The sequence below is a fragment of the Symphalangus syndactylus genome, chromosome 18, assembly GCF_028878055.3.
Source record: "Symphalangus syndactylus isolate Jambi chromosome 18, NHGRI_mSymSyn1-v2.1_pri, whole genome shotgun sequence".
Lineage (NCBI taxonomy): Eukaryota > Metazoa > Chordata > Mammalia > Primates > Hylobatidae > Symphalangus > Symphalangus syndactylus.
Window position 1 is genome coordinate 86,898,309 of NC_072440.2, and position 20,642 is coordinate 86,918,950.

A 20,642-nucleotide genomic window follows, 5' to 3' on the forward strand; every position below is an offset into this window, starting at 1 on the left:
GTTAAATATCAAGTCCCCATTCCCCCTCCCCGCAGCCCCTGGCACCCACCATTCCACTTCTGTCTCTATGAGTCTGACTACTCCAGGGCCCTCATATAAGTGGAATCCTACAGTATTTATGCATTTGTGTCTGCCTCATTTCATTTAGCATAGTATCCTCAAGGTTCATGCATGTTGTAACAGGTGTCAGGACTCCCTCCTTTTTAAGGCTGGATCATCTTCTATTGTGTGGATAGACTGCATTTTGCTTATTCATTCATCAGCTGATGAACAACAGGTTGCCTCCACTTTTGGCTATTGTGAATAATGTACAAATATCTACTCAAATCTCTGCTTTTGGCCGGGCATGGTGGCTCACGCCTGTAATCCCAGCACTTTGGGAGGCTGAGGCAGGTGGATCACCTGAGGTCAGGAGTTCAAGACCAGCCTGGCCACCATGGTGAAACCCCGTCTCTACTAAAAATTAAAAAATTAGCCAGGCATGGTGGTGGGCGCCTGAAATCCCAGCTATTTGGGAGGCTGACACAGGAGAATCACTTGAACCCAGGAGGCAGAGGTTGCAGTGAGCCAAGATCACGCCACTGCACTCTAGCCTGGACAACAAGAGGGAAACTCCATCTCAAAGGCAAAACAAAACAAAACAACAAAAAACAAACAAAAATTTCTGCTTTCAATTATTTTGACTGTACACTGGACGTGGAACTGCTGGGTTATACGGTAATTCTATGTTTAATTTTTTTTTTAGGTACTACCATACTGTTTTCCATAGAAACTTTGTGGTTTTGAGTCATGGAGATTTGGAGTTGTTTGTTACCGCAGGACAACCTATCCTGTCCTGATACTGCCCCATACCCCAGATAATCTAGGATCAGCTAGGATTCTGATGAGGCCACACTGCGGTAGACACAAGTGAGGGGTGAAGAAGCCGAAAGGCTAAACCAACCTGAGTTAACCCAGTATGAGGTGCAGTGACAAGGGTTAGCTAGCGCAGATATGCCTCCTCTTGGGACCAAAGACATTAAGGTCAGGGTCTGGAACCAACCCTGTAGCCAAATGGTTGTTTCTTAACAGACATAAACCCCCTAAAACGGTCACCTTGGGCCTCTTGACCCCAGCAACCCATACATCCAAGGTTACATACTTTACCATACTAAGTGACTTCGGTGGCTCCTAATAATGTCATCATAAATAGCCCTATTGAATAGAAATTTACATTTGCTCATCATGGCCCTGAGAATTTCAGCTTCCTTTTTTTTTTTTTTTTTTTTTTTTTTTTTTTTTTTTTTTTTGAGACAAAATCTCGCTGTGTTACCCAGGCTGGAGTGCAGTAGCACAATATCAGCTCACTGCAACCTCCGCCACCCAGGTTCAAGCGATTCTCCTGCCTTAGCCTCCCGAGTAACTGGGTTTACAAGCATGCACCATGACACCCAGCTAATTTTGTATTTTAAGCAGAGATGGCGTTTCACCATGTTAGCCAGGCTGGTCTTGAACTCCTGACCTCAAGTGATCCTCCCACCTCGGCCTCCCAAAGTGCTGGGGTTACAGGCGTGAGCCACCACACTCACTGAATTTCAGCTTCTTAAGAGCAACTATGTTTCAAAAGTGTGGTGTGGGCTGGGCACGATGGCTCATGCCTGTCATCCCAACACCTTGGGAGCCTGAGGTGGGAGCATCACCTGAGCCCAAGAGTTCAAGACCAGCCTGAGCAACACAGAGACCCCTATCTCTACAAATAATAATAATAAATTAGCCAGGCATGGTGGTGTGCATCTATAGTCCTAGATACTCAGAAGGCTGAGGCAGGAGGATTGGTTGAGCCCAGAATGTCTAGGCTACAGTGAGCCATGATCACTCCACTGCACTCCAGTCTGGGCAACAGAGTGAGACTGTGTCTCAATAAAAGAAAAAAAAAAAGATGTGGTGTGGGGTGATTTCAGAGCCGGATGAACCCGGCTTTGAATCCTGACTCTGCCACTTCCCAACTGTATGGCTTTGACTAAGACTAAGCCTCAGTTTCTTCATCTGTAGCGTGAGGAGAGTACAAGCCATATCACAGGGTTAGTGAAGACTAGAGAAAATGCCATGTCTGGTGCCTGGCACATAGTAGACACTCAGTAAACAGTCGCTGCTGTTTGGGGGCAGTGTTATGTAAGCCCTTGATGAAGGCAGAGGTATCTCATTCATCCTTCTATAAACGGTCTTCTCCTTTGCCAAGCTGGGTGCGCCATTTAGAGTGTTCACGGATGCCCCTCCTGATGTAGAAAGCGAACAGCCCAGGAGGGTCACATGTTAATTCCACCAAGGTTTACTGAGAATCTCCTAGCACCACGTGCTCCGCTACAGGGATGACAGACGCGGCCCTTGTCCTCACAGAGCATTGGAAGTCTCTGGGCCAGTGGGGACCATGGACAGCAGGGCCTATCATCAGTAGGAGGGGGTGGCCACTTGAGTGAGGGTGACACTGAAAACGGCCAGAACTATGGCCTAGAAGCTGGTCTCAGATATTGAGGCTCAGGGTGGGGGTTGGGGAGACGGAGGGACCTGGAAGCATTGGAGGACCTCCCGAAGGAAAACCTTCCCGTCTGCATGAAAGGTCAGCTCCTGGTCCCAGAGAACTTGGCAACTCGGTTCTGTGACGCTAAAAGGGTGGCGTTGGGGCGGGGGGGGGGGGGGGCTGGGCTGCATGGGGAGAAGGGAAAAGTAGGATCCGCTTCACTGTGAAGTGAGTCCCACCACCAACTCCAGCAATCCCTGCCCACAAGTAGGATGGCGGGTCCCTGGGAAGGGAGCACGCCATGTTCTGTGCCAGTCAGGGAGCTCAGGGCACTGTGATATACTGAAGTGCTGAGTAGAATTCGGGGTGCAGAGCTGCGGGTGGCTGGTGGGGTGCTGGGGCGCGCAAGGAGGGTGGAGGCGGGGGTGTGGGGGGGTGCCCAGCCCAAGTCCTAGAGCGGCTGCTGGAGGAGTGAGATGAGCACACAGTGGCTGTGCTGGTGGAATTAGACAGAGATGCCCCAAGTCAGGAACCCGGAGCCCTGAGCGCTCCATGGGGAAGAAGAACAGCCCCCACGGTGAAGGGGTGAAGGCGGTGTGTAGGCATGCACAGAAGCTTCCAGCTGGAAGAGACCTTCAATGTCATTTCATTCAACCTCCCACCTCGCGAAATCTTTCAGTATTCCAGTGCCCAACTGAGGGCACCCAACTCTACTTGGACACCTCAAGGTACGGGGAACTCACTCCCTTCAAGGCAGCTCATCTCAGAGAGGCTCTGGAGCCTGCGGGACGGCCAGGAAGAGCCTGGCGCTCCGACCTTGGCCCTGTAGAGCAGGGTGGCCTCTACTCCGCGGCGGCACCTGGCTGGGGGTTGCGGCGCGGATGGGCCGGCGCTGCTGTCCCCAGCCCCAGTGCTGAGGCAGGCAGAGCGCAGTGGGCTCTGGTGGAGGTCGGGAGAACTGCAGGGCGAAGGCCGCCGGGGGCTCCGCGGGCTGCGGGGGGAGGCACTTGACACCGGCCCGGGGAGAGGAGGGGCCGCTGTCCCTGCGGCCAGTGCTGGATGCGGGGACCCAGCGCAGAAGCAGCGCCAGGTAGCGGGGCGCCCAGCGTGGGGAGGGCTGCGGCGAGGCCCGGAGCTCGGCTACGACTCGAGGGGCTCTGAGTGGCCGGGAGCGCGGCCGAGGCGGGGCGCACGGGGCCCGGCCCCCAGTCGGGGCGGTGCGGGGTCCAGACCTCCGCCAAGCGGCGTGCGGGGACCCCGGCGGGGCCGCAGAGGCCGGGAAGTCGCGCCGAGGGCGCTAGGACCGGCCGCGCGCCCAGGCCGCTCCCGCCCCGGCGCCCCGGGGCCCCCCAGTCGGCGCTGCCTCCCGGGCCGGCTCCGCAGCGCCGGGGCCGGGGCCAGCGCGGCCGCGGGGGGCGAGCGGCGGGCGGAGGCCTGGGCCCGCGGGCGGCCGGAGGGAGGGAAGGAGGAAGGCGGAGAGAAGGGGTGGGAGGGGGGGACCCGGCGGAGGAGGCGGAGAGAGGGAGCGCGACAGCGAGCGGAGGGAGGGAGCGAGCGAGCGAGGCAGGCAGGCGGGCCGGGAGGGAGGGAGGGCGCGCGGGCGGCGGCGGCGGCGAGAGCAGAGGACGAGCCGGGACGCGGCGCCGCGGCACCAGGGCGCGCAGCCGGGCCGGCCCGACCCCACCGGCCATACGGTAATGAGCGCCGCTGCTGGCGGCCCGGAAGGCCGGCCCGGAGGCGGCGGGGAGCCGGAGAGCCGGGCGGGGGGCGCCGCGGCGGACAGTGCCCGGCTCGGGGCACGCTCCTGGACCCCTGCAACTCGGCGCCGGGCGCCTGTGGGGCCGGGACTGCAGGCGGGGACGGCGGGCCGGGCTGGCCGGGGCGGCGCGGGGGATTTGAGGGTTTGTTTATGTCCCCGCGGGCTCGGCAGGCGCCCCCTCCCGTCCCGCCCGCTCCCGGCGCGGACCCCCCTCCCCGCCCCCGCCCGGCTCCGGGCTCAAGTTCAAGTCTATACAATGCCGCGGGGGGCCCCTCCACCGCCGGCCTCCGCCGCGGTGCCGGGCTCGGCGCTGCCGCAGGGGCCCCGGCCGGGCCGCCCCCGCCTTCCGGGCTCTGCCCCCGCCCCGCGGCCCCGCCTGGAGCCCGCGGCCAGGGCGCCGGAGGGCGCGGACCCCGACCCAGAAGGATCGGCCCCCGCGGCGGCCCGGGGGAGCGGGGGAGGGGGCGGGGGCCGGGCCCCGCGCAGGCTCCGCGGCGGCGGCAGAAAATGGCAGCCTGGCACGACCCGGCCCCCCGCCCCTCCCCCCGGCGCCCGGCCCTCCTCGGCCCCGCGGGGCGGGGGACCCGGGAGGCCCCCGGGGGCGGGCCGAGGGGTGATGGCGGGGCCGGGCCGGGGAGCGCCGCGCCGCGATCCTCCTCCGGCCACCTGTGGCTGGGGGTGCGGGGCGCCGGCGGGTCCGGGAGGGGCGGCGGGGCCGGGGAGAGCGCCCGCCTCGGGGGCACACCTTCCCGCGGAGTGCCGGCGGCACGGAGAGGGGTGGTCGTGCCTGGCTCCTCCCTGTCCCCACCGCGGGCCGTGGGTGCCGGGGCGGCCGCGGTGGCGGCGCCGCAATGTGGGGGCGGGGCGGGGGCGGGCGAGGATCCCGGGCCCGGGCCGGGCCGCGGGGGCCGGAAAACGCGGGGGTGGAAGTAGCGGGGCCGGGACCGGGAGCGGCGCAGGGGGGGACGCCCGGGGTCGCCCCTCCAGCACCCCCGCGCACACTCCCACGCACGCGGACACACTCACGCACACGCACCCCGCCGGGCCGGTGCAGACGTGTCCTTGAAAGCTTCGCATCTGCACAGTGAAGGACGAGGCCTCGCCGCGGCTGCGGAGCGGGGTCTTCGGCCCCACGTCCCCGCACCCCGGGAGACCCCGAGCTTCGGAGCCGCAGGCGGCGGCGGTCCGTGTCCCGCCCTCACCCCAGTTCCCCTCCCCCAGGCCGCCCTGCCTTCCCTCCCCTTCGGCGCGGACCGGGCTGGCGCGGGTCCAGGGCCCGCCCCTGGCCTCCCCCAGCCCCTCATCGCTGGGGCCCGCGGCCCTGGGGCTGCCAAACTGCGTTTCGCTTTCCTGGAGCCTCCCTTCTTGGGGGCACCCTCTCCCGCCTCGGCGCCCCTCTGCCATTTCTCCCCCTCTCCTCATCCCCTCCGTCCTGGCACCCTCTCTCCGCTGCACGGCCCGTTGAGGAGGTGTTGGCGCCCTGGGCGAGGATCGGTGCCCTCTGGTTCCCAGGGGCTGCCTCCCCCGGCTCCTGAGGGGAGCCCCCTGTGGCTGCACCTTGACCCAACATGGCGTCTGGCACCCAGCAGGGCAGCTCTGGCCTGCGACAGGCGGGAGGGTGGGCAGAGCCGGGCCCCAGAGCCTAGCAGCTACCCCCCTCCAAACCAGCGGGGACAGAAGCCTTGGGGAGAAGCGCTCTCCGCCCTGTGACCCAACTTGCCCCTCACTGCCGTGCCCAGAGACTGCCATCAGCATCCCTGGGGGCCTGCTCAGTCTTCATGTTTCACCCTAGGCTGCCAGCGGCTGAACCGCCTCCTGGGCGGGCGGCTACGAAGGGATCCTGGGATCAGGTGCTGCTCCAGTGTCGCCTCCTCCCTCCCGGGCAGATGTGACAGCTGCAGCCAGGGGAGCTATTCGCCTTGCTGTTGCCTGGGTGTTAGGACTGGCCTGTGGGATTTGGGGGGCCAGGCATCCCGGGGACCCTCTTTGGTTGGCTAGCAGGGGCCATCTCCAGGTAGTTTTCTGAGCTGCCTGCCTTTGGAGAGTTGGGTTGTGGGGAGTTCCTGCCGGGTTTCTGGGGCAAAATGGTCCTCCTCTGCCTCCAGGTTCCACCGAGGGCCTGCTTGGGCTGTGACAGGTGGCTCTGTCAAGGTGGGAGTCTGTGCGTGCACATGTGCTGGCTCCAGGCAAGGGACCAGGCTGGCCTGTGCAGCGGCTCTGGCACCTGCCTGCCTCCCTGGTTGGGTCCCCCTCCTTTGTGCAGCTCCTCCCCAGATAAGCAGCTGCGGATTCAGGCCGACCAAACTTCCCTTGTTACCCCTCCCAGGCACCAGTGCCTTCCATAGGAGACTGACCCCAAGAAAGGTGAATTCCTTCTAGACTCAAGGAGTGGACTGGTCCACAGGGCTGCCCTCTGAGTCCTTCCTGGAGAAGCCTAGGAGGACGCCAGCGGCCATCTGTCAGGGTGTCTGCGGACAGGATTCCTCTGTGGGGTGGGGGTTGGACTAGAGCCGGAAGGTCCATTCCAGCTTGACATTCTATGGCTCTGATTCTAGTGGTGGAATTTCAGGCCCAAAAATGGGGACAGGGTGGTCTGTTTTTCGGCACATGGCAGTGATAGGGGAAGGCTTTCAAGGAGAAGGAGATATGAGAGAGATCAGGGCCCCCAAGGAGTTGGGCCTTGGGAAGGAGAGGCAGTGTGCGGAGGGTCCCTGCAAGAGACGGGTTGGTCACGTCCGACTCTGCAGAGGGTGTAAAAAGTACAGCCTCCTTTAAGCCTCGGCACGTGTGTATACTGTAGGTTTGTCTATAAATCCCTGTGTGTGGATAATTTCTGAGGTTTCCTTTTCAAGTCCAATTCACAGTAAGCTCCTCAGTCCCTTATGGATGTTTTACTATCGCTTTCACACCCACCTCTGCCAGTGGTTCTCAAAAAGCTAGGAAGACAGGACAAACGGTAAAATCCTTGTCCAGGGTCACCAGCAGGAAGAAGTGGAGCCAGGCCTGCACTCGGGGGAAGACGCCCCACACTACACCTCTTACCTGGGCTGCTGCGTGTGTCCGTCCCCTCTCTCAGTTTGTGATCTCCAGGGAACAGGGGCCTTGCCTCCCTGGGTCCCCATTGGACAAGCGGTGAGGCCTCCGAGGGTGTCTGCTGAGCGAGGGGAGTGCACTGCCCTCCTGTCCTCTCCCCGAGGCAGCGAGGCAGGTTAGTGCTGGGATCCCTTCCCCCTGCTGCTGTGCGCAGCTGCCCAGCGGCCACCACCTACTTACAGGCCAGCTCCTCAGGGTCACGCCTCCCTGAAAGACCCAAATTCTTTCCCAGCAAGAGCCAGACTCCCCCCAGGCTTCTGTTTTTGGGATCCAGGTAGAAAGAGGACTCTAATGGGTGAGTTAAAACAGACCACCCTCTCCCCATCTTTGGGCCTGAAATGTCAGCATTAGAACCCAAACCTTAGAATTGCAGGCTGAAAGAGAAGTTTAAGCTCTGAGAGCTCTTAGTGCTGGGTACGGGACTGTTTGTGGGAGGTAGTGCCCAGTTCTTCCCAGGGTTGTCCATGCTACCCAGAGCCTGAGGCCTGGAGGGCCATTCACGTGCCAGTCACATGCCTCTCCCTGGGTACTTCCTGCTGCCTCCAACTTGCTGGCCTGGGGTCCTGGACTTGGTGCTCGTGTCCTCCCCACCCCGTGCCCCACTGGGAGTTGAGTGTGTTTCTGGCCTCTAGCAGGTAGGGCCAGAGCATCTACCCCAATGTATTCCCCATGCTGCAGCCCTTGGGGAATAGCTTCTACTTTTGTTTGAATATTAGTATATGAGCAGAGAGCCCGTCAGAAGCCCACCTGGCCTGAGGCTGGGTTTCTGCAGGGACTTTGCTGTTCCTGAGCAGGGCTTTAATGGTCTTCTAAAGGTGCCAGATGCCTTTCCACTTTAATTTTGAGGACTCATTTTCAATCATTTCTCTCTTTGACGATTTTTCCCTAAGAACATGACCAAATCTGAGATCCATGAAGTGTCAGCCTGAGATTTAGGTCTGTGTCCGAGCCTGCCTCCACTTGGCTAAGTGTGTGGGCAAGATGAGGTTCAGTGCACGTGTGTCTGTGCATGTGTGTGTACATGGTGTGCCGCTGCCTGTGGATGGGTAGGACTTGCTTCCACATGAGCCAGTGTCAAGGCAGCATGAGGCCCTCAAGCCACAGGGAGCTGCACACTGACACCTCCTAGCAGCAGGAACTTGGGCGACAACTCGATTCCCTGGGCCTCAGTTTCCTCACCTGTAACATGGGAGTGTGCGTGGATTCTGCTTACAGGTGGTTGTGAGGATAGAGTGAGATGATGTGTGTTACAGCCTTAGCAGAGCGGGAGCCCTCCTGTTAGCTGTGTCTGTTTTCATCATTTGGGCAGCTCACGTGGACTAGCACTGCAGGAAGTGCTCTAAGAAGCCTGGTCCACCTTCCTGTGTCTTTTGCAGAATCTTGGTCAGATGAGGAAAGTGCCGATTCTGATTCAAAATCCTGGGAGGTGGGAGGCTCCTCAGCGCCACTTAGCAATCTGTTGAGTTGAACAAATCGCATGTCAACAGGTTGTTTTGCTTCCACCTGAAATCCCTCCCGCTGTAGTTTCAGCTCGTTATTCTCATCCTGTCTTGAGTGCAGCAGCACTTTCCCACCGTCTTCGCTTCCATTTTCCAGAGATGTGCTGAGCATTTCCTGTAAGCCATGCCCTGTGCTGGCTTTGAGGGGACACGGTGTGTTTAGGATGTGCCCAGCTAATGAAGAACTGCAGAGTGGGACCAGGGTCACTGGAGAGGGAGAAATAAAGTGCGCAAAGGAGAGTGAGGTCACAACCAACTAAGGCCGTCAGGGAAGGCTTCTTGAAGGAGGTGGCATCTTAGAAGTGCCTCAGAGCACAGAAGTGGGGCTTCAGGGGCAGGGCATCATTGTGGGTGGCTGTAGTGCCCGGGAGGTGGACTGGGGCCTGGGTTGTGCTGGAGGCCAGGCTGAGGCCCTGCCTTGGTTTGGGGAGGAGATCCCTGCACTCCGGAACTCCTCTGTGGCCCACGGAGGATCGCTCTGAACTGCCTCAGTGTGGCGGCCAGTGGGGTTGGGGGTGGAGAGAGGACAGCAGGGAGGGAGGGGAAGGGGCCAAATGAGCTCATTTGGTGTCGGATCCTGATTCTTTCTATTCCGTAGACCAGAGCTTAAGAGCTCAGACTTGGAGAGCAACAGAGCAGGGTTTAAATTACACTGACCCCAGGGGGTTGTGACGATTAAGGGGGAGGCCAGGGTCAGGTCTGGTCTGTGTGCCAGTCATGGTGAGGATGTGGCAAGAGGAGAAGGGTCCCTTTTCTGGCCTCCCAGAGGTCTCCATGTCCCCCCTTGCCCACTCCACCAGGCTGAGGCACCACAGCATCCAGAACATTCCTGCAAGGGGCTGCCAGTGCCAGGGAAATGGGGATGAAGACGTCAGGTTCCTGTCTCTGCAGCCTGACCCTGCCCCCCAAGCTGGGCAGAACCGAGCCACCAACCCAGAGGGGAGGTGCCCTGCAGAAGGCCCAGGCCCCCAGGCATGAGTGTAGGTGCCTGGCAGCCCCCTGCAAGAACAGCTGGTGGTCAGGGCCTTCTGGGCCAAATGTCCCTTGCTGATCACATCACAGGCCACCAACCTGTCTGGATGACAGCAAGGGTGCTTGGTGGGCAGTGCGGGTAGGGGTAAGGGAGGCGCAGATGCAGGGCTTTCCTAGCTAAATCCCAGTATGGAGTGTATTTTTTTTTTTTCCAGCAGTAGCTCTATGTTGCCTACTCCTGTCCTGCTGTGGTCTTTTCTGACCCTTAAAGGCTGCCCAGCCTTATTTAGATATATGACCAGGTTCCTATTTTCTCTTTCCTGTGGTCACAGCCCTGCTCACCAGCATCCCTATTGATCTTTCCTCTCTGCTTCTGTTTCAAATGTCAAGGTCATTTTTAATTCTGAGCCAGTTATTAGCTGCCCCGTCTGAGTGCACAGAGGGGACGGAGGACCATCTCTTACAGCCAGTAACTGGAGAGCTGGGACTTGGGTCTCCTGACTCCTAGCGTAATGCTCTTCTTACTATAATGAAAGGGGAGGGGGGCTCGGTGCAGATGTTCGAGATCTGATAGATCAGCTAGGTCTTGGGTTCCAGTGATCCTTCCTTGAAAAGGTAAAAAGATGCTTAGAGAGGAGATTATGGGGGTGTGGGTTAGATTTGCGGCTCACTAAGCTGTTGAGTGTGGGCTGTGTCCTGGAGGAATACTTGGGAATGGCCATGGCCTGGGGGGCAGGAGGCCTTCGGAGTGTCCCTCCCCCACCACTCCCTGGAGGACCCCAGGAGACACAGGCGAGTTCGCCCTTGCCCCTGCCAAGCCAGTGGGATCCCCCAGCACCACAGGGAGCAGAACGTGTTTGGAAAGAGGCTTCTGGAAGGCCTGCATGATTACTTTTATAGGTTCCCGAAGTGATAAATAAATGCGTGGGTAAAGGGGAATCCACTTAGATTCCCTAAAAGCCTTTGAAACAAGGTGGTAAGCGTGTCTGTTCTGATGTGTTGGATCCCCATGCAGTAGTGTTGTGGTTAAAAAAAAAATGTTTATAGCGTAATCTCAGTTTTGTGAAATTCTTTAAAATCGATACAAATATACACATGTTTAGGTTTGCACATGCATGGAAAAGTTGTTCGGGAAAGATACACACAAACCTGTCAAGGTTTTTGCTTTTTAACTTTATACACTTTCGTTTTCTTTGAAAAAATGTAAATGAACTTGAGTTACTTAATGACAACAACAAAAATAAAACTACACTTTTTAAAAGCCTGTGGATGAGAATGTAGAAAAAGAATTAAGTCACCTAAGGCTGAGGGATGGACTCTTTTTTATAATGGATAAGAAACTGGTTTAGAGACTGACAGCAAGGGGTAAGCTTACTCAGGTACGTGTCTTTTCTGGAAAGGTTGCAGGGAGAAATATCGCAGATATTAAGGCCTCTGAGCAAAGGCCTAGGCTGTTAGGGATTAGGTGAGAGCAGAAAATAGGCCGCTGACTGCATGCACCCTGGCCCACGCCAGGGACAGGGGACAAAGTTAGCTTTATAGGATGGCGACTTGAAACTCATTTCTGACCCAAGGTGGAGAACAAATCACTCAGGATCTTCCCCCAAAAGCATCAGTCTGATGGGCTGCTGTGGCCCAAATGGTTCCTGGGGAACTGGAGGTATAACTGGGGCCTGGCCCGGGTATGGAGCTCAGGTGACCCAGCCCCGGCATAGTGAGAGCCTCTTGGGAGGCCACACCCAAAGGAGACAAAGTGGGGCTTCAGGAGGTCCCACGAAGGGGTAGAAGGGGTGTCTAGGAACTTGCTTGGCACGTGGGTTCAACTCTGATCTAGGGGTCCCTGAGCAGGTGGTGATGACCCAGACGATGGGGTGGAGAGGTGAGGTGGGGGCAAATACAAATTCCTCTGTCTGCAGTCGTCTTGCTACCCCAGGAAGCTCAGGGCTGGTTGCTTAGCAACAGCACTTACCACCCTCTTCCACCTTCCCCTCCCCCACCCCACCCATGGGTGCCTCTTGGAGCTTCCCTTCCCCCGAGGCTGCCCCTGTTCAATAGGACATGAGAAGGGTCTGTGCACTTTTTTGGCCCTGCCCCTGGAATAAGGCAGGAACAGACATAAAAGGACCTATGACTTGGAAGCGAGCACAGAACTGGCCCCTCTACAAACCAGCCGTTTAATCCAAGGCTGGTAGGGGACAGATGTGCAGGGCAAGAAAGGCACTCGGGAGTCAGGCCAACCTGGAGGACTGTCTCAGCCCCATTCGTGCTCAGTTGCTGCTGGCCCCAAACCGCCTGGAGCTGCATGTTTTTCATCTGTAAATCGGGGATAAGAATAACATCTTACAGGGGTTGCCTGAATGACATGCAATATTTTATGAAACAGCTAGCACTATGCCTGGCACAGAGAAGGTGATCAGGAGGCATGAGTTGCTTTTCTTTACATGGGGGTTGTTCCAGGGCTGCCTGGTTAGGGTGACCCCCACAAAGCCCTGCTGCTCTGTAAGACCCTGCAAGTGGCCAGGTGCAGTGGCTCACGCCTGTAATCCCAGTGCTTTGGGAGGCCGAGGCGGGCGGATCACCTGAGGTGAGGAGTTTGAGACCAACCTGGCCAACATGGTGAAACCACCTCTCTACTAAAAATACAAAAATTAGCCGGGTGTGATGGTGCATGCCTGTAATCCCAGCCACTCCGGAGGCTGAGGCAGGAGAATCATTTGAACCCGGGAGGTGGAGGTTGCAGTGAGCCGAGATCGCACCACTGCACTCCAGCCTGGGTGACAGAGTGAGACTTCGTCTCAAAAGAAAAAAAAAAAAAAGAGCTGCAAGTGTTGCCTGTCCTCCCCATGGCCCCTCACGGTGAGGGGAAGAGGTAATCAAATTGAGAATGACCCCCAAGCCCATGGTGGACTCTGGGCTGGGAGTCAGGGGCCGCAGGGGAATGGCAGGGACAGAGAAAGATGTCTCTGTCCTCCTTAGCTTCCGTTATCTGACCCAGGTCCCTTTTTCTAGCTGCCAATAAGTTGTCTCTTTTTCTCTTAGCCTTTCTGCACCTCCACTTCTTCCTGTGAAGCCAGGATTTGCCTGTACCTTTTTTGATCTCTTCAGAGTCCCCTGTCCACGTGGGGACCCAGTAGCCTGCTCAAGGCCTGGGCCCTCTTTCCCTCCCTGCCCACTGGTCTCTTTGGAGCTAAGCAGAGAGTGGCCTCTGCTGGGTTCTGGCTCTTCCCCACGGCCTGGAGGCATGGGAGGGTCTAGACCACAGCCCGGCCTGGCAGCTGGCACGAAGCAGGGGCTCCTAATGGTTTTATTACCAGCAACAATGTGGTGCTTGTTGCCATCCACGCACAGGCTGGTGGTTCCCAGCCCAACTGGTGGTGGCCTGAGGGCCCTGCCTGGTACTGGAAGCTCAGCTGGGAAGCCCAGTGGGGCTGGGCAGTCAGTCGCCTCTGCGTTTTCTTCTGTCAACACCCTGCCAGCAGCCTGGAATCAGAGGGAGCCAGGGCATGGCATGGTGAGATGCTGGCCCCCGAGTTGGCAGGCCTGGCAGCACTGGAGTTTTCTCTCCAGAGGTCCCTGCCTCAGATCCACCAATGATGTTCGTCCATTCATCTAAGAGAGACCTACTGTGTGCCAGACACAGGCTGCATGGATGAAAGGGGTCACACTCATCTCAAGGACCCTGCAGCTTAGGTGGGGGTGTGGCAGGGCGGAAGGACCCCTGGCATGCCATGTCCAGGCATTACCAGGGCTCAGAGAAGGAAGTTGGATTCAGGGGGAGAGAAGATCTGGAAGGGCTTTCTAAAGGAGGTGACGCTTGAGCTGAGTCTCGAAGCGGAGGGAGCAGTTAGCTAGGTGGACGACGGCACTTTTTGGCCCCATGTGGCTGCAGTGTAGGGAATGATGGGATACGAAGCCAGGGGCCTGAGCCGGGGGACCATGGAAGGTGGGATGTTGCGAACGGACGTCGGGCTTGGGATTTATATTTGAGAAGGATCATTCTAGGGCATCGAGGAGGAGAGCTCGGGCAATAGGGTTTGGGGCAGGGAGCCCAGGTGGAAGGCTGGCACAGAAGTCCAGGGCAGCAATGTGGGCCTGGACAGGGTGTGCGTGGTGTGACATTTAGGAAGTGCAGTCAGTAGGAACAGTCGGGATAAAAGGAATGAGGGGAGTTGGGGTGGCTGTCTGGTTTCTAGCTCAGCCAACTGTGGGTGGGGATGCCCTTCATGGAGGGGGCACGGGTTGGGGGGAGTCGGAGAGAGGAGGAGGTGCCTCCCACATGGAGCTGGGTTGGAGCTGGGGCTTGAGGGCGGGTGGGATTTCCCCAGGGGGAGCCTGAGCCAGGCCAGGCTTGCAGGAGGCTGGAGCCTGAGTCATAAGGCCTGGAGGCGGGGTGCCTTGTGCGATGGATGAGAAAGGCAGGTGCATTTCGGTCTGTAACTGGTAGGACCCCTGCAGATTTTTGAAGGAAGATTTTGAGGAAGGTGCTCGCACCCATGCATTGGGAATGCTGATGAGTTAGCGCCTCTGCTTCACAGTGATTTCCCCAAAAGATGAGCTGCAAGGCCTAGACCCTGGCCCTCCACCCAGGACCTGTGGCGAGTCTCATCACCCTCCGAGAATCTTTGGGTGGGCTGGAAGTTGATGTCAAGCTGTCCAGCCTTCCCATCACTCTCCATTCAGAGGCAGGTCTGCGGAGAGAGACAGGGACAAGCTGGGGACAGCATTTTTGGAAGGCAAACAGAAAAGAAGCAAAAACTGTTCCTCTAAAATAGAAAGGAGGCTTATGTGTGTTATGTGAAGGATAATGTGGAAGGCTATTTCCAAAGAATTTCTCGAAAAATGACGTGAGCCATGTCAGCATCATTGAATTTAGATAGAGGCCAGGAGCAGTGTGGCATCGTGCTGGGGCCACCAGGCTGGGGACTGGCCAGATGATGGTTTCACCTCACCCCTGCCACCTCCTTGCTGCGTGTCATTGGAAGATCACTCAACCTTTCTTAGGCTCAGTTTTACCATCTGTAAAATGGACATAACTTTACAGGCTGGTGTTGTTTGTTTTGAGCATTGCTTCTTGGACTAAACCTGGATATTTTTTCCTTCCCTCCCTCGCTTCTGCACTTCCTCTGGTTCTTTGCCTCCCAAGAAGCCTGTTTCCTCCTGTCCCCTCCATCAGTTTTGAGTTCCCCCTTCCTGGGAAGGTCCATTCATCATGTTCTGTTGACTCTCTTTTTCCCAATTATTCCCTGCAAACCTGGTTCACCAGTGTATTTGAAGAGCATCTACTGAGCTAAATGGGAGTTATTGGGGGTCAGTTCCTGTTCTCTTTTTAATAAGTGGAGGGAGGGTCTGTGCAGAGCTGTCCAGGAGAGCAGAGGGCATGGGGGACAGGGGGGAAGTTGCAGGACCCAGTGGGACCACAGCTGGGACCTTGCCCTGTAGCTGGCTCAGTGTGCCAGGGGATGGGGCACAGAGCCCTGGTGGGTCTGGGAGATGAGCTTGGGAAGGACTTGGCCTGGACATGGGCCAGGCTGCCCTTTCAGAGCCAGACCTCAGGAGATGGCAGAGAGGGCCGCTTCCTCTGTGAGGGCCATACATGACGGCCCTTGGGCTGTATGGTGGCCTTGTGACATGCAGCCACACCCCTGGGGAGACCTTTGAAGCATCTTCGCATTCTGGAGGATCTGGTGGGAAGATGGCCTCGCAGCGGGGCTCTTGATGTTGCCAAGAAGGCCGGGCAGGAGTCGGGCTGTCCCTGGCTGGGGGTGGGGCGGGGACTGCGGTCCATCTGAGTGTGGAAACCCACGTTTCTCTGGTTTGTGCAGACCTGTGCAAGCAGTCATGCTGCAGGACTGGCCCCCTGGAAGTGGGGCATACATGAACTCAGGGTGTGGTGGTGTAATCAAATGAAATGTACAGCATAATTAATCTGGCATACCCTTAATGATATGCATAATTGTGCTGCATGGTAATTAGGTGTAAATGGTAAGCAGTTCACATAAATGTTTTTGTAATTGGTATTAATTTTGCAGAGGCAAACCAAGTTTATGTGGTTTTTCTCTTCTTGCTCTGTTAGTTTTCTAGTACAGGCATTTCCAAGCTTTTGGAGGAATTCTATTGCAAATGTTTGTTTATAGGGCAATGTTTTGTGTTTTCTCTCAGAACAATGTTATGAATGGTTATGAAGTTCCCAAGCTGGTTTCCAAATGCCTCTTTGGCCGATACAGTAGGTGAAATGTGCAACGCGTGTGCCTGTATCGAAGGCCTGCCCAGGATCCTCCAGCTCCAGGTGCCCCAGCGTGTGCAGCATTTGTCTAGGTGTATCTCTGTGTGTGCATCTATGTCTGTGTGTTTGTATCTGTGTGTCTGTCCGTTTGTGTGTGTGTGTGTGTGTGTGTGGTCTGCCTGACTGTGAGAGACTCCTGAGGCCACAGTGGCAGGTCGAAATTCTCTGGCAAATACGTTCCCCATTCTAGTGACACGGGGCCTGGGCTGGAGACTTAGGGGCATTAGCTGGGAGGGGGACCCTGGCACAGCAGCCGTTCCTAGGAGTGAGCACAAACCACTCCGAGGTGTGGTCTGAAGCCAGAGTCTAGGTTTCCTAAGAACATATGGCTTGCCTTTCTTTCTGATCAAGCACATAATAATTTTTAAATGAACATTTATTGAGTGCCTGCCACGTGCCAGGCCCTATGTTAAACACTCGACTCAGATTCCCTCCTATCTTAAAATAGACTTATGAAATAGGGAATGTTTCTCACCCCGCTTTACAACTTGGGAAACTGAGGCCCGAATCTCTGAGTGACAGAGCCAGGGTTTGAGGCGGGGACTGCTGGATGCAGGGCCCATGGTTCTGAGATGTGCTGCTCAGAACCCTGGGCTCTTCTCCCTCCCTCAGCCCCCTCCACAAATGGTGTTTTGTTGGGACAGATGATGAGGAGAAAGTCGGCCCTGTGGGAAGTCTGAGGGCAGCGAGCTCCCTTCCTGGTGAAGTGGGTGGGGGATGAGCTCCAACAGCCGCTCCCAAGCCCTGAGGACCCTTTGGGGGACCTCCTGGTTTTGACCCAAGAGGGAGCTGGTCTGGGAAGTGGGGTTGGGGGAGCATGGCCATGGGCGGTGTGGGGAGAGGGTGGTCACAGGCCAGACAAGGACTCAGCCCCCCGATTCCTGTGGTTCACTGATAGCCTAGGCCCTCACCACCCCCTTCACCTTGGGGATCTGGGGCAGGTGAGCCCGCAGACCCACGGCAGGTGTATGTTCTGCCCTCGGAGCTCCTGCAAACAGCCCTTCCACTGACGCAGTGCCTTGGGGGCTCTACCAAGCGACCCCTAGAATGGGGATTGTGGGGGGTCGCTCTAGGCACCGCAGCACTGTGCTGGGGATGTTGCAGCTGCCTGGGAGTGACTTCACACAGTCCTCTCTGCCTCCAGGGTCACCCGGAACGGGGTTGCGGGGGACAAGCTGTGGGCGGGGGGGACGGGCAGCAAGATGCAAGGCATGAACTCTGACTTCGTCTCTTTGAGAAATCAGACACATCTATATATGCATGGAACACTCAATGACCCCTGGGTGGGTGGTCAAGGAGAAGGGGACAGTGTGTGGGGGAGGAGAGATGTTGGGTTGAAGAACTGGGGGAGAGGAGCTGAGTGGGCCCTGTGGGAGAGGGTGGGAGCCAGGGGTGTCATTCCGGGACAGCAGCCGGGCCTGGAATGATGCAGCTGGGAGAGGTGGGGGCACAGCCAGAGCAGTGGGCGGAGGCTGCATTGTAGCCAGCCCTGGTGAGACCAGGCCAGAGCGTATATTTTACCATGTGTGCAAATCTTTGGCATCACCAGATTTTTTAAAATAATAGCTTTAAGATATAATTCACATTCCATACAATTCACCCATATAAGTGTACAGTTTGATGGTTTTAGTACATTCACAATCAATTTTTTAAAATTTTCATTAGGCGTCATAGGTTTTCATAGAGGGAGCCATGTGTGGGCTATCTTTGCTGAGAGGGTGGGTGGGAGGTAGAGACGCCAGAGGCAGGTGGACTTGCTACAGGGCATCTACCAGGTTATTGTGCCACAGACACAAGAGGTACAAAGGGCCTGGAGGGAATAGGGTGACGAGAGAAGCCCAAGGACCAGGTACCTTCTGGATGTGAGGACCCAGGGGAAAGGTGGGACCTGAGTTTTCTCCAGGGTTTGGGGCCTAGGCAGCTGAAGGGAGGGGAGTGTTACTTCCACATAGAGGGAAAAACCAGAAAATAGAGCCGGCTCTGAAAGAAGCATATTCTGGAAGAGTAGGATTTTAGGTGACTGCAAGTCATCCAGTTGGGATGAAAATAAATAGAGCTGGAGCCCCTTGCAGTGGGAGACCTATGTTAACTTATGCCCAGGTGTCTTAGAGGAAGAGCATTTAGAGAAAAGCTGAAAGTAGAACATGACCTTTGAGGAGCGCCCACCATGCAGAAGTGGGATCAAGACTCCCGGCCAGCCCCAGAGACAGAGCTGCAGAATCTGAGGCTGGAGACCCAGGAGCAAGGAGCCAGATGGAGTCATGGCTGGGAGAGAACACACAGAAGGCAGTTGCTGGTGAGCTCCAGAAGCAGGGGTCTCCTTTCACTCCAGGGCCCGGCTCCACAATGGCACTCAAGAAATGGCTGTTGAGTGAGTGCTTGAAGCAGGGAGTGATTAGCTGGCCAGGATGTTGAATTGAACTCAAGGGCCATGAGGATGGAAGAAGGCCCTTTGGGGCCACGGGTGACTGTATCAGTCAGAGTCCATTCAGAAGACAGAAACCACATGGTGATTGGAACAAGGAAAGTTTCACATAACGAATTATCAACTCTAATTGGATTGGAATAATGAGGAATTGGCTACTAAGAAGTAAAAATAACTCCAAAGAATACAAAAATAATAGATATGAGAACAGCCCCTACCTCTAGGGTTGCCACAGAGTGCCCAAGGAAGAGGCCCCGCAGGGTTGAGATCCACACCTTGAGGGAGAGGGTGTGGCCATGGCTCCCTGGATGGCAACGTCTCTGTAATGCCATGTTGGCAGAACTTGCTGGAAATCCACCCTCTGGAATTTATTGGAAATCCATCTTTTTGGGTCCCAAGGAAAGTTGTTTGTGGGAGGTATCTTGCTGGAAGCACACCGCTGCTAAGTTTTCCCAGAGGAGTGCTGGGTGAAGCTCCTGGCTGTTGGGTACTCCTGACTGACATGTGTTGCTAGAGCCAGGTGCTGAAGAAGCTGTCTGCATTGCAAAAGCCTGGCACTCCTGCAGGAGCTGGGCACTGGAAAGCTGCATGCTGGAGAAGCTGCAACAGCACAGGAGCTGGGTGCTGGGAAGCTTCATATCTGGCAAGACCCTGATGCTGGAAAGCACCCATGCAGCAAGATCTGGCTGCTAGAGAAGTATACGATGCAGGAATCCAACAAGAGCACACTGGGTCTAGAAAGGAACCCCACCTGCTCCTTCAATGCCTCTTCAGTGCCCTCCGCAGTTGTGCCAGCTGACAAAGGAAAAGTAGTTAAAGGGCCCAGCTCCATCTTCACAGCACAGGCAATGATGGGTGAATAAATTGATAACTGGCACAGTTTACCCCTTTGGCTACACAGCTTCCATTTGCACCTTTTTACAACATCTGAACTCCCATACAAAAACAAACAACTAGATGTCTACCTATCAAGACAGTTATCCTTCTTATGAAATTCTCACCCTTTTGCCCAGAGAGCCCCAACCATCATTCTACCAATCCCTGGCTACAATAACTTCTCAAAGTCAGTCACCGTCCCACTGAATATTCTGTTACCTAAAGACTACATTATAAAGCTAACTGTCAACAACTTGTATAGAAAACAATGGGAAGGAGAAAAAAAGAAAATGGTTACCATATTGCAAACACACACACACACACACACACACACACACACACACACACACATATATCAAGTTAATAGAAAATGTGCAAAACCACTAGAGGCCTGGTTTCTGCATTTGTTCACAAGGCTACACTTGCTACCTGGCTTCCTTGTCTTCTTATCCCATTCTGTGTTTCCTCCACACTCAGCCAGAGCCTTAGCAGGTCATGCTTCTTTTACTTGGTGGAGTAGCCCAAACCCTCATTCCCAGAGGACCTGAATCCTTAGTTATCCCGCTTTTGTTGTTGTTGTTACCATAACTTTCCATTCAGCTTTCCTTTGGGCATGGACGTTCTTAAGAGGTGCCTGAGAGAATTCGCTGGGTTCCAGACATAGTCTTGCTTGGCTCTGTGGCTGATCAGCAATCCAGTTTTCTCCTTGGTAACTAGGATCAATCACTCCAGACAGTGGCATAACTCCTTTTTTCCACTGTCAGTTCAGTGGCAGAAGGAGTTCAAGAAAGCCAAGTGGGTGTGGGTGTCTTCTCTCCCAGGGAAAGCATTATGATATGTGCCTGGTGGGAGCACTCTCCCCTGAGGACGAAGGCAGTCAGCATCCCCAGAGGGTTTCAGAGTTGTGGGATGGGGGAACAGGGCCACGCTTAGGGGGCTAAGTAATAGAGGCTCTGGAGCTGGCAGCTGTGGACCATTCTGTAGAGAAAGTTGGAAAAGTAGAGAAACGTGCAGATGACCGTGGGCCGCTTCCGCTGGGGATGATAAAATCAGACCCATGCTGGTTGCTGCCAGACCCCGTCCAGGACCATGTGTCTGATTCTCACATGGACTCTCAGCCTGGCCACCCTGTGCCCCTGACTCCCAGGCCGTGGGAAGCCCATCTGACCCATAGCACGTGTGACCGCTAGACAGGGCTTCTCCTGGCTTGCAGCACTTGGGAATCGGTGCTGCCTTAC

The 20,642-nt window shown here is 56.3% G+C and overlaps 1 protein-coding gene across 2 annotated transcripts in view; it reads left to right on the top strand.

The window, feature by feature from the left end:
* The first annotated feature begins 3,346 nt into the window (after positions 1-3,346).
* Positions 3,347-20,642, top strand: part of DNMT3A (DNA methyltransferase 3 alpha) — a 110,462-nt gene continuing 93,166 nt past the window's right edge. The window contains exon 1 of one of the 2 annotated variants that reach the window (XM_055254480.2): positions 3,347-3,587. The gene's annotated coding sequence lies outside the window, so the exon portion shown is untranslated. Of the gene's footprint in view, positions 3,588-4,061; positions 4,192-20,642 lie in introns of those variants that run through there. The other variant, XM_063623913.1, reaches the window with a different exon arrangement.